Source organism: Aquarana catesbeiana, linkage group LG04, assembly GCF_042186555.1.
Source record: "Aquarana catesbeiana isolate 2022-GZ linkage group LG04, ASM4218655v1, whole genome shotgun sequence".
Lineage (NCBI taxonomy): Eukaryota > Metazoa > Chordata > Amphibia > Anura > Ranidae > Aquarana > Aquarana catesbeiana.
Window position 1 is genome coordinate 624,783,885 of NC_133327.1, and position 13,061 is coordinate 624,796,945.

The 13,061-nt window shown below is 45.1% G+C and overlaps 1 protein-coding gene across 1 annotated transcript in view; it reads left to right on the forward strand.

Annotated features, from left to right (window-relative positions):
• The window catches only part of LOC141140829 (protein kinase C epsilon type-like), a 99,651-nt gene that overhangs the window by 48,756 nt on the left and 37,834 nt on the right, over positions 1-13,061 (forward strand). The window contains exon 2 of the transcript XR_012244004.1: positions 11,527-11,607. The gene's annotated coding sequence lies outside the window, so the exon portion shown is untranslated. The remainder of the gene's footprint in view (positions 1-11,526; positions 11,608-13,061) is intronic.

Below are 13,061 nucleotides of genomic sequence, written 5' to 3' on the forward strand. Positions count from 1 at the left end.
GAGTGGACTCTCTGGGTTTTCTGGGCCCTCCTGCTGGTCTGACAGGCTTAGCCAGATCAGGGTCAGCGTCTTAGCGAATCCCTTGACAAATCTTCTGTAATTAGAGCAGAATCCCAGAAATGACCAAAGCTCAGTCACTGTGGTAGGCCTCGGCCAGGAGGTGACAGCTTTCAGCTTCTGGGGGTCGGTGGCCACCTCATCGGCAGACACAATGTGGCCAGGGTAGTTGACTGAGGGTTGATAAAACTGGCACTTTTCCAGAGATAGCTTCAACCCCCTCATCATGCAGTCTCTTCAGGACCTTCTCCAGGTGCTCTTCGTGTTCTTCCAGGGTCTTGCCAAAAATTATGATGTCGTCTAAGTACACCAACACCTCGATCAGTCTCATGTCACCCACGGTCTTCTCCATTAGCCTTTGGAAGGTGGCTGGGGCACCAGACAGGCCTTGATGCATACGGTCGAATTCAAAGATCCCCTCAGGGGTAATGAAAATGGTCTTCTCCCGATCCTCAGGGTGCATGGGGATTTGGTAATACCGACTCTTCAAATCCAGCAGGCTGAACCATATCGCTCCTGACAGGCTCTTCAAGGCATCTTCTATCCTTGGGGTGGTATATTGGTCGGGAATGGTCCTTCGGTTCAGCGTCCGGTAGTCAATACACAGCCTCAGTGAGCCATTCTTCTTCCGTACCACCACTATTGGGAAAGCGTATGGACTCTGGGACTCTCGGACGGTACCTGCCCTCAGTTGTTCACGCAGATCCTCCAAGTCCCCTAAAGGAATCCATCAAACTCTTTCCCTAAACGGCTTATGCACTCAAAAAGATGGATCCGGTATTGGGCACTTTTTGCACACCCCACATCAAATTCACTCTTGGAGAATGCAGCCTGCCATCTCAGGAGCTGAGTCTTGTCCCTTTCTTTCCATTCAGGCAAAAGAGGAGTATTCTTCGGATAGAACTCCTCCACAGAGAGGAATCAGACGGTAGGGCTGGGGTGGTCGAATTCACTTGTCCCAGCAACATCTGAACCGGCATCTTCACTGGCGAGGCTGTTATGTTGCGGACACTAACCAAGATCTTCCCATGACTTCTTTGCAACCCTTTGGTTGAAACCACCTCGGGAATTATCTTGACTCCCATGTCTTCCCTCTGTCCGTCCGCTTCATGGACAATGAAAGGGCCTGGTTGCTTCCAATTTAGCTTGACAGATGCTAGTAAACAGGCCACTTTACCAGGCTGTAACACTTACTTACACCGGTCCAAGCACCAGATATTTCTTACTCCTTTAGCTGGGGCCTTCTGTTCTGGTACCAGGCGCTGGTAGGCTTGTCTCAGCATGGGGTGGACACTTGAAGTTGAAGTGCCTGGCTCCAGAACAAGAGGTGTCAACAGCCTTCTGACAAGATCAGTATTGGTCCCTATGATGAGAGAACTCTTACTGGCCCCTGGTGGGCGAGGGCAGACCACTGCCAGAGTGTCAAAAGTCTCGGCTTTCCCAGCCAAGGAGGGATCGAAGGTCAGCTTGACCAGTAGATAGCCATCATAGGGGAAGTTCTGAATCAAAATGCCCCATATCTCCAGCTCTTCCAACTTCTGCAATGGCAAGTGTTTGAGGTGCTTGTCATAGAAGTCTATGTAGAGAAGGGTCACTTAAGCTCCAGTATCTAGAATGGTCTTGGTGTAGACTGCCTTTACTTGGATGGGAACAACAGGAGAAGGTCCCACCAGCTTGTCAGGGAGCATGGAGGAAGTGGTGGCCCTGGCCTGTTCAATGGTTTGTATCCGTGCTCCTCTCTTGTGGCGAAGTCTGGTGTGCATTGACTCTCCGACGCCAGGCAGCATGTGTCAAAAGAAACGGGACACTGGGTTGCTTGGAGGCAACAACGGGGGGCCCTCTGCAAGGGTTTGGACTTCCGCTGCTGTCTCTTTGCGTCATTGGTTTTGGAGCCAGTTACCGTAGATGGGCACCCGGTTGGCTCCTTCACTAGGGCCCTCTGAAGTTTCCCTCTGGCTTCTGGCACTGTGCTTCAGGCTTCACTGGGCTTGGACACACCTGTCGATTAATTTCCCACATAATTTCAGCATACCTTGGTATGCTCAATGGCACTCCTCACTGGTACACGTGAAAATGCTTATTATTGGCGCCGATATAGACACTAGTATGGATATCCGTGCATCGCTATCAAATATCCATAATATCCCTGTAATTATGTATAATGAAACATTGAAACCACTTGATCTTACCGGATCTAATGAATATCTATCAGCCTGAATGATTTTTGCCAAGAAAATTGCATGTGTGGGGGCCAACCCGTCCCTATGTACCACCTAATATCTCTATTTTTATGTGGAATATCTCTGAAATTATGTGAGATCTAACGTTAAAACCACTTGATCTTACTGGATCTAATGAATATCTATTAACCTGAATGATTTTTGGCCAGAAAATTGCATGTGTGCGGGGCCAACCCGTCCTTATGTACACCTAATATCTCTATTTTTATGTGGAATATCTCTGAAATTATGTGAGATCTAACATTAAAACCACTTGATCTTACCGGATCTAACAAATATTTATTAGCCTGAATGATTTTTGGCCAGAAAATTGCATGTGGGGGGGGGGCTAACCCATCCTTATGTACCTCCTAATATCTCTATTTTTATGTGGAATATCTCTGAAATTATGTGAGATCTAACGTTAAAACCACTTGATCTTACCGGATCTAATGAATATCTATTAGCCTGAATGATTTTTGGCCAGGTAATTGCATGTGTGGGGGGGGGGGGGGGGCAACCCGTCCTTATGTGCCACCTAATATCTCTAGTTTTATGTGAAATATCTCTGAAATTATGTGAGATCTAACATTAAAACCACTTGATCTTACTGGATCTAACAAATATTTATTAGCCTGAATGATTTTTGGCCAGAAAATTGCATGTGGGGGGGGCTAACCCATCCTTATGTACCTCCTAATATCTCTATTTTTATGTGGAATATCTCTGAAATTATGTGAGATCTAACGTTAAAACCACTTGATCTTACCGGATCTAATGAATATCTATTAGCCTGAATGGTTTTTGGCCAGAAAATTGCATGTGTGGGGGGGGCAACCCGTCCTTATGTGCCACCTAATATCTCTAGTTTTATGTGGAATATCTCTGAATTTATGTGAGATCTAAGGTTAAAACCACTTGATCTTACCGGATCTAACGGATATCTGTTATCCTAAATTATTTTTGGCCAGAAAATTGCATGTGGGGGGGAGGGGGCTAACCTGTCCTTATGTACCACCTAATATCTCTATTTTTATGTGGAATATCTCTGAAATTATGTGAGAACTAATGTTAAAACCACTTGATCTTACCGGATCTAACGAATATCTATTAACCTGAATGATTTTTGGCTAGAAAATTGCATGTGTGCGGGGCCAACCCGTCCTTATGTACACCTAATATCTCTATTTTTATGTGGAATATCTCTGAAATTATGTGAGATCTAACGTTAAAACCAATTGATCTTACCGGATCTAACAAATATCTATTAGCGTGAATGATTTTTGGCTAGAAAATTGCATGTGGGGGGGCTAATCCATCCTTATGTACCTCCTAATATCTCTATTTTTATGTGGAATATCTCTGAAATTATGTGAGATCTAATGGTAAAACCACTTGATCTTACCGGATCTAACCAATATCTATTAGCCTGAATGATTTTTGGCCAGAAAATTTGATAAGGGGGGCCAGCCCCCCTCATTATTATTTACTAATAAGTCTCTAATTATGTGAGATCTAACGTTAAAACCACTTGATCTTACCGGATCTAACAAATAGCTTCCAAAATAGCTAACTGTTTGGTCAATTTTTTGATAAGGGGGGGCTGATGACAGGTTAGCCCCCCCAGCAAATAACTGTTAATATTGCTTCTTCTGTGTGAGATCTAATGCAAACAATGGTTGATCTAACCTGATCTAACAAAGATCTAACAAAATGCATAAGAGTTTTTCAAAAATTTTGATATGAGGGGGGCTAACCCGGCAGAAGTCTGCAAGGGCACTGTGCAGGGTCTCTTCTCCTGGATTTTGGAGGTGATCTGTGCACCGCTGTGCATGCTGAACTGCCATCAGGCAGACTTTGGGCACCATTGTCTGCACCCTGTCATCCCCCCTTGTTCCGGTATTGGTGTCACCCGGGTGCTGCCCCCCCCTGCACCCCCATAGTGATGCCACTATCAGGACTATACAGAGTTTGCTTACCCTCCCCCTACACACATTGTTCGCTGGAAGGAGATGGGGGGGGGGGTAAGCAAACTGTAAAGTCCCAATTTTACAGTCCCGATGAAAGAGCGCTACAGTGAGTGTGAAGCTGGAGAGGAGAGGGAGAGCACAGCCCGCTCTCTCTTCCTCTCCTCTTCCTCTCCATATTTCGCATATATCATACAACACTAAGCTGACAGATGATGATGCTGCTGTCACTACTTCTGTCAGCTAATAGTCGCAGAAAACCCTTCTGGGGTTCGACGGGGGACCTTTCTTGGCAGAACAGTTTTACAGTGATGGCCAGAGCTGATAAGGGCGGGTAGTTCAATGTTGATGGGCGGGTTACATACATAACACAAGCAATTTAAAAACTTTAGTTAAATAGGTCCAGCAAACCCACCCATTAACATTGCAAAACCCAGCCTTCAGTTGTGTAAACATGCCCCGCAAAGATCCGCCCCTTTGAGCAATCCATCCCCATCGTAGGAGCTCTGCCCATCATGCACGCTCTTCTATATGCATCCGCCCCTACACCTGCCCCTTGCAGAGTTGCACGAGCATCGGGAGCGTGTGGCACAATGTAGTCTTAATTGCGCAGGCGCCGTGTACAGCTGATGAACAGCTATTCATGTTCGGAGATTTTCGGCGTCTCCTTTGTCCTCCGTACTGCGCAAGCACTGCGCCTGCGCAGTACAGGGCGGACACTATCTGACGGGGGGGACCTTTCTCGGCAGAACACCAGATAGCTGGAAAGGATTGAGCAGCTGGCTGGAGTGGATCACAGTGTTTTTCCAGGAGCAAGGAACCAGGAAGCTCCACACTGACCAGCATGGACCATGAAACAGGAAGTGATGTCACCGGTGTCTGATTGGACCAAGGCACCCTCCACCGTATAATGTGGATCTGAACATGATTTGTTAAGGAGGCAGAATGGATTGTTGTGGCATCAGGATAAGATCTTCCTACCTCGGTAGGTGAGAACTCAAGTTCTCAGGACATTCCATGACCACCAACTTGCTGTACACTTTAGGGCCCGTAAAACAATTGAACTGATCCAGTGATCCTTTTGGTGGCAACTTGAGTCAGGATTAATGGGCCTATGTAAAATCTTGCACAGTATGTCTATGTAGCAAGGGCAATAAAACTAAGGCTTGGGGATTACTGAGGCCCTTGCCTATCCCCAATTGTCCCTGGGAGATGATTGCAGGGACTGCATCGTAGACTTGCCTCCCTCAGAGGCGTTTGCTACCATCCTGGTAGTGATAGACCGGCTATCCAAGATGGCCCGCTTCTTCACAATGATGGGTACTCTGTCTGCTGCTGAGACCTCCCACGCCTTCATTAAAGAGATCGTTAGACTACAAGGACTGCCCAGTAACTTTGTCTCGGGCTGTGGGGGTACAATTTATCTCCAGGTTTTGGAAAGCTCTTTGCAGGTTCCTGAAAGTAGAACTCTGCTTGTCATCTGCCTACCACCTCCAAAGTAATGGGCAAACTGAATGTACAAACCAAACCCTGGAGCAATATTTACATTTTCACCCATTGTGTTTGCGAGCGCTATATTTATATTCATATGTTTCCCAAGTGATTAGCACTTTGTGTATAGCAGCTGCATTTTGCATTATATTTATTTTCTGGATACACCCTTAGCGCGAGCACATATATTTAGTTTATATATTTTCACAATATTTACATTGTTTCTCAGCTTTTTCCCAAAATGACAGGGTATCTCTGCTCCCATTGGTGGAGTTCACATATAACAATTCAATCAGCTACAAACCAATATCCATTCTGGGCCAATTATGGATTCCATCCATCTTGTCTGCCAGACACAGTGCTTGAACCAGCAGTACCCGCATTAGAAGACAAACTCACCTTTGGGCATGAAGATTATCGGGTTTTCCAGGAGGCCATAAGAAAGGCGCAGACAGACTATAAAAAAATACTTTGACAGGTTGCGGAGGGGAAATCCTTTCCTGAAGGTTGGAGACAAAGTGTGGCTGTCAACCGTCAACCTGAAACATTCATGCCCTTTACAAAACTTGGGACCCAGGTACACTGGCCCTTTTCAAATCAAGCGAGAAGTGAATCCAGTAGCTGACAAATTGTCTCTGCCTGATTTATACAGGATTCATCTGCTCTTTCATGTCTCCCTGCTCAAACCAGTTGTTCCTGAACTGTTCCCAGGAAGAGTGATCACCTCCACCACCTATAACAGTCGGAGGTTAAACAGAATATGAAGAGTCAATCCTGGATTGCAGGAAGTGGGGGAGACAAATCCAATATCTGATCAAATTAAATGGAAGAAAGCTCCTGGGAACCTACATGCTCCCAGACTACTCCAAGAATTCTGTTCCAGACACCCAGCAAAAATAGCATAAGTGGGCATCCAGAGGCTGCCCTTCGGGGGGGTTGGGGGTCAGGGGTCAGGCACTGTCAGGGAACTGTGCACGGCAGAGGTGTTTGAAGACCTGGCATTCCTGCCAGTACTTTGCATCACTGCAGAAACTCACACTGGCGCACAGATGCACATTGGGACATGCATGTGTGCCCCAGAATGCTCATGCAGTTGGTGGTGCACAATTTGGTGCCAAACGGCCTTTATAAGGTAGCCAGTTACGCTTTGTAAATGGTTGATCTTCGGCTTCTCCAGTGTGTTTGTTCCTGTGATCCCTTGCTTCTGTGAATTCCTGTTACCAACTTGGCTTGCCCTGGACCTATATTCTGCCTGCCTCCTGACCTGACCCCAGCTTGTTTAATGTATCTTTTCCCTCTACTGTCCTGTGTATGACCCTGGCTATCCACCTGACTACATTTGCTCTGATCCTCATCTGGCACATGACCTTGGCTTCAAAGTGACTTTTCTTCTGTTCTCTGTGCTATGGAAGACCTGCTGCTTCTTACAGGCACCTCCTGTCTGCAGACACCACTCCAGTGCATCAGCTGTACTCCTGGGTGTTCCTCTGACAAGCATCCTAGTCAGAACATCTCTGCAAGCATTCCAGCAGGCGATCCGTGCTACTTTGGGCCTGACTCTTCCTGATCCACCTTCAAGGGAGCCTGGAACTTAGCCACAAGGGAAGCCCTCTCTTCATTGGCTTCCAGCACCAGGTTCGTAATAATTACTCCCAAAGTAATGGCCAAACAGAGGGGACCAACCAGCCTTTGGAACAATACCTCTGGTGTTTCAGTTTTTATCAAGACAATTGGGCTTCTCTTCTTCTATTTGCCGAATTTGTGTATAACAATCAAGTTCATTCTGCCACCAATCAATCCCCAATTATGGGTTCTACCCTCCCTTTTAGCCAGATGCCATTCCAGAAGCAGCAGTGCCCACAGTGCAAAGCAGGCTAACTTTTGTTCAAACCAATTACTGGGTACTTCAAGCGGGGGTTCACCCACACCGCCAAAAAAAAAAAATTAAAAGCCAGCAGCTACAAATACTGCAGCTGCTGACTTTTAATACATGGCCACGTACTTGTTCCAGGGTCCAGCGATGTCGGCAGGGGACGCCGAGAACCCGCTCGGTTCTCGGCAGCTGCCGCCGCCATCCTAGGTGAGGGAATCAGGAAGTGAAGCATTGCAGCTTCACTTCCCGGTTCCCTATTGCGCATGCGCGAGTCGCGCTGCGCGTCCCAAGTGGTCCCCGCTCTCTCCTGGGAGCTGTGTGTTCCCAGGAGACAGCGCGGTGGGGACGGGAAGAGGCGTAGACTCCCATGGGAGTCTATGCCGGAAGTGGGTGCAAATACCTGTCTTAGACAGGTATCTGCACCCCCCTCCCCCCTGAAAGGTGCCAAATGTGACACCGGAGGGGGGGAGGGTTCCGAAAAACGGAAGTTCCATTTTTGTGTGGAACTCCGCTTTCAGGAATCTGTACAAAGGCACAGAAAGACTATGAAAAACACTATGATAAAAAGAGGAAGGGAAACCCAGCTCTAGAAGTTTGGCTGTCCACGGCTAACTTAAAACTTTCCTGCCCATCTCAGAAGCTGGGACCAAAGTTCATTGGCCCCTTTGGAATCAAAAGAGAAATAAATCCTCTGGCATTTGAACTATCACTCCCAAATTCTTACAAGATTTCACATTTCACTTCTCAAACCAGCTGTTCCAGATCTGTTTTCTGGGATAGAAGATCCACCTCCTCCACTGATAACAGTTGGGGAGGAAATGGAATTTGTGGTCAAATTAATTCTGGCTTTTATGAAATGAGGGAAATAAATCCAATATCTTATCAAGTGGAAGCGGTATGCACCAGAGGACAATTCATGGGAACTTGAGAATAACTTACAACTTTATTTGTGCAGGGATGTACACAGACGTATTGGAACCCTCAGTGAGAGCTGGTGCCAAATGAAAGATATTCCCACAGATTTCTGGCTGATCTTCAGCTTCCTGCACTCATTGCTCCCTTTTATTCTCTGTTCTTGGACCTCCCGTTACCGAAGCAGAACCTGCCTCTGAACCTGTCTACTGCTTCTGTCATGGTTTCAACCTTGGCTTACGCCCATGAACTCTGCGCTTGCTGGCTTCCTGTGCATGACCCCAGCTTGCTCCTGATCACGCTTCTGCTTACCCTACTGCCTAATCCACTGTTTATGACCCTGGCTCTGTTCCTGACTACGCCTCTACAGTCTTGTCCTGCCAGCCTTACCTGCTTGTTTGCCCTGGGTGCCACCCAGGTACGTGACAGATCGTTTCTGGGGTGCTGTTCTTATTACAGGAGTTCAAATTGGAAGGGTTTGCAAAGATAGCCCGACTACTCATCGAGGTCCTGTGTAACTGAAGTTACAATTCTTGACTTTGAAGTGGGAAATTGTGGACAAGCTGAAGGAAGACTGAAAACAACGCGCTCACGTACATCCTTACCATGGCCAAGCTGGATGCTATCGGACATCCATGGTTGGTTTCTTTATTTAGCTTCCGTTTCAGCCTAAAATATTGTTCTGGAGTCAAGAATAGGGACATTGATTCTTTGTCAAGAAGACCTTACAACTCTGAGGCTCTCAGTGAAGAGTGGACTTAATTGGAACCAGAGGGGGTTCAAGCTTTGTGTCAAGGGATAGAGTTCATAGCTTGAGGGGCAGTTGGGGCTGAAGCCATTGGAGTCATTGCCGTTCCACTGTGACTTAAGAGATGAAGGTTTGCCAACTCTCCTCAGATATTTGAGGAAAGACAATCCTCTGTGCAGATTAATTTTGAAAGCCTTGGAAGGAGGCAGTCTGAAGCTTCTACTAGCCGCAGACTCTTAAAAAAAGTCTGGCTAGTGCATAAAGAGTGGTATCGTTTGCATTTACGCTATGGGGTAGTCTACCAAAAGGGCCCTTCAGTCAAGTTGGAAGAGAGATGACAATCGTTCCTCCAAGCGAGGCATAGGGGAACAGTGCTAAAGAAATTGAATGATGATAATGGGCATTTAGGAGTGGATAGAACATTTGATTTAATCAGAGATTGATTTTACTTGCATGCAGGCTAAAGTTGAAAGCTACTGCCATACCTGCCTTCTCTGCACCCAGAAAAAACTTTGTAATCCAGAGCTGCATCAATGGGCCACCTTCAGAGTCAAGGTCCTATGTATGTGGTGTGCATTGATTGCTTGAGTCTGGATTCCGACACAAGTGGCCAATGGAACATACTGATTGATCATTTCATTGGTTACGCCCAAGCCTATCCCACGAAGGAACAAAGAGGTGTCACAGTTGTGAAAGTTCTATGTTAATTACGGACTGCCTCAGAGAATCCATTCCTATCAAGGAAGAGACTGTGAAAGCAGGCTCAATGAACAAATGTTGAGCATTCACAAATCAAGAATGACTCCATATCACCCTCAAGGGGATCCACAGCCAGAAGGGTTTAAATGAACCCTGCTTGACATGTTGGAGACTCTTTCTGAACAATGTAAGCAACATTGTAGCAGACACGTCTCCACTGTGGTGCATGATTACAGTAGTACAGAGATTAATGCAACCGGCTATTCCCCTTATAGGCTTATGTTCGGGAGGGAAGCTTGTCTGCCAGTGATTTGGCATTTGGCATCTCCATAGATGGAACATCAGCTTCAACTCACAGAGGCCACGTGGAAAGGCTCTGTAAGAATAAAGATGACCTGCGAGACATTTCGAAACACTATAGGACAGTGGAACAAGAAGACTTATTATTTGAGGGTTCAGGTTCATGATCTTCAGCCAGGAGACAAAGTGTTGCTGAGAAACTGGAGACCCTCTGAAAAGCAAAAGATAGTTGACCGATGGAGTTCCCAGCAGTATGTCATCTGCAAACAATTTCCTTGCCTTTCTGTTCATCAAATCTGTCTTGGTGGGAGAAAAGGGCCTCTGAAGATTTTGGTATCCAAATCATTTACTGCCTCTAAGTGAAGCCAGTACCTGCCAGGTTACCTGCAAGAACCAAGACGCCTTTGCCCAGCCCATCTTCTTCCAGACAAGTTCCAGTTACCAGGTCGCAACCTTCACCACCAGACACAGTTGTTCATTTCAAGTTATGCAACAGGTCATGGACAATTCTGTCTCTTATGAGCTTGTGCAGAGACCAGGGTGCCATTGTTGAGCCTGTGCAGGGACCAGAAACAAACCATGGAGCATAAGAAAGTTGAGAGACTGAGCCCTTGTGGACTGAATTGAGTTCCTAGGGACAGCAGACCGCCAAGCGTTCAGAACAAGATTCGCTGTGTGCAAGGATTGGTGAGCAGAATCAACTGTGCTTACTTCACCACTGTTTAGCAGTTCATTTCCAGAGGAGCCTGCCCATTTACTCAGCAGCCCCAATAGCCATTCACTGCATACAGCCTTAAAGAGACAGTAGTAAGTGCACCTTCGTACAGACTGGACCCCAATGTTAGCTGGCTTAAGTTGTGAGTTAGGTGCCAGGTACTTTACAACTACCTTCCAGTGGTATGCCGCTCAGGAAAATTCACATATACCTATATCCAGGAGAATATACACAGAGTGCACTATGGGACACTTTTTTTCTATCAATTTTTGCAGAGAGCTACTGTGAGACTTCTTATTGCCATTTATATCTTTTCACTGTTCATGCTGTTCTTTATCAATGCTCTGTATGCCAGATTAATGTAGTTTAGCATTATTGTTGTCTAGGTTAATTGCCACATTATAGCCTAGTATTCTCGTCAGTGTAGCACATTCAAACATATTCTTTGACCTGTTATCTTGCCTTGTGATAATATACTTACTTTAGCTAACATCAGGTGACATGTGGCCTATTTCCTGTATGCTAATATCAATTTTTATAACCAGGTGTGTCAGAGGGTACGAAGCGGTTTACAGAGTCGTGGCAGAACAGAAAACACATCATCATAACAATCGACTTCTGTGGAGGTAAGTTCTACATATGATTTTACATTTTAACTAGAGATACGCTTTAAAACTTACATTCACACTTTAAACTTCATGTAGTTTCAGTGTCTTTTTCTCATGTACTTGTTTAAATGTGCAATTGTAATACACAGTTTTTATGTCTTTTCTTGTGTTTTATTTTTGACTTCTCTTTTGTTTGGAATGCATTCCAAAAACACCCACTTGCATGCTCTGCAAGATTGACAGCTTGCCCACTCCTCCTTGCATGTCTCTCTCCGACCACACTGCTAACAAAGAAACAAACAAATAAATGCCACCTCGCAGAGCTGTATACATGCCGCCACCGTGATGCTTTGCTTCTTGTCAAAAATTAAATAGCTATGGAATTCGGCAGGCATACGACTGCCAAATGTGACTTATTTAGTACCATTACAAGTCGCCGATCACCATCATTAGTAGTATAAAAAAACTATTCCAGTATATATCCAAGTGTTTGTAGGCCAATCAATATACACTTATTGGGAGTTATCTTTTTCTCAAAGACATGTAGCAGGATAGGTTTTTGCCAAAATTGATGATTTTTTTCTTATTGGATATGTATGAAAGTAAAAAATATATATATATATATATTTTTTTTAAATGTCAGTCTTTTTTCATTTATATCACAAAAAATAAAAAAAACCCAGTGGTGATCAAATACAACCATAAGAAAGCTCTATTTGTGTGAAAAAAAAATGATATCAATTTTGTTTGGGTACAGTGTTACATGGCCACACAATTACCAGTTAACCCCTTTATGCCTAAGGGTAAAAGGAATCTTAAAGGGATTGTAAAAGCAGAAGGTTTTTTATCTTAATGCATTCTATGCATTAAGATAAAAAGCCTTCTGTGTGTAGAAGCCCCCCTCAGCCCCCCTAACACTTACCTGAGGTCCCTCTCTGTCCAGCGATGTCCACAAGTGTCTCAGACAACCGAGATTCTCCCTCCTGATTGGCTGAGACATAGCAGCGGCGCCATTGGCTGCTGCTGCTGTCAAACAAAAAGCCAATCAGTGGAGGTCTGGGCCCCGTGTCTGAATGGACACAGGGAACTGTGACTTGGCTCAGGTGCCCCCATAGCAAGCTGCTTGCTGTGAGGGGCATTAAACTATTTTTATAGGGAAAAAAAAACGAGTCTTTACAATCACTTTAATGTCTAAGCACAATTTTGCAATGTGTTAGTAAAACTGTACATATCATCACCTACTTTGTGCATCTAGGTGGTTTATACTTTGTTTTTGGGCTTTTATTTGGTAGTAAATGGTTACAGATATCTCCTGATTTCTATCTCGAAATAGTAAATTTAGTTGTATATTTCTTGTTACTACCATAACCTACCAGCAAAACACAACCCAAAATACATTTCCTGCTTCTGACCATTGCAGCAATACCATATATACAGTTGTGCTCAAAAGTTTGCATACCCTGGCAGAAATT